The sequence below is a fragment of the Wasmannia auropunctata genome, unplaced genomic scaffold (genome assembly GCF_000956235.1).
Source record: "Wasmannia auropunctata unplaced genomic scaffold, wasmannia.A_1.0 LD336060.1, whole genome shotgun sequence".
Classification (NCBI taxonomy): Eukaryota; Metazoa; Arthropoda; class Insecta; order Hymenoptera; family Formicidae; genus Wasmannia; species Wasmannia auropunctata.
In genome coordinates this window covers 2,527,395-2,527,990 of record NW_012026830.1, presented here as the reverse complement: position 1 = coordinate 2,527,990, position 596 = coordinate 2,527,395, and positions in this window count along the sequence as shown.

Sequence of the window (596 nt, the reverse complement as noted above, 5' to 3'; positions counted from 1 at the left end):
TTGGGTGGCGCAGATATGCCGCCACAGTCATCAACAACCTTATATGATTATATATGAGAATATATGGTTATGTATTTCTACAAAACCTCTTTGAATATAGTCTTATAAAGTCGTACATTCTCTTATTTGTAGTATTTTTTTGTATATATTATTATATTTGATCATGTAAAAGCATACTTATAAGGTAAAATCTAATCATATATGAACATATATACTTGGATCAGTCTAGAAAGTCAAATACTGTAGTTTAATTCATATATTTAATTTATATATATATTAATTACATATAATTTATATACACATATATACACTAGTCCAAAAAATTAAAGGATCACCTGTTCTAGCCTCTAAAAATAGGCAAACTTCAAGATAGAGCAACTTCGTCAAAAATGATAATATCGAGATGTTCAAAAAAGCATTTTACAGCTTGAAATCTCTACTTTCCAAATCAATACTTTAGAAAATGATTCTACTGATCTTTTATGGAATTACACGGTTAGAAAAGGAGACTCGACGAATCTCAAAATTTTTTACAAACTTTGCCAAGTTTCATGGCGTGGAAAAAAATCGTACATAAACACGGTTTACAGCTTTCG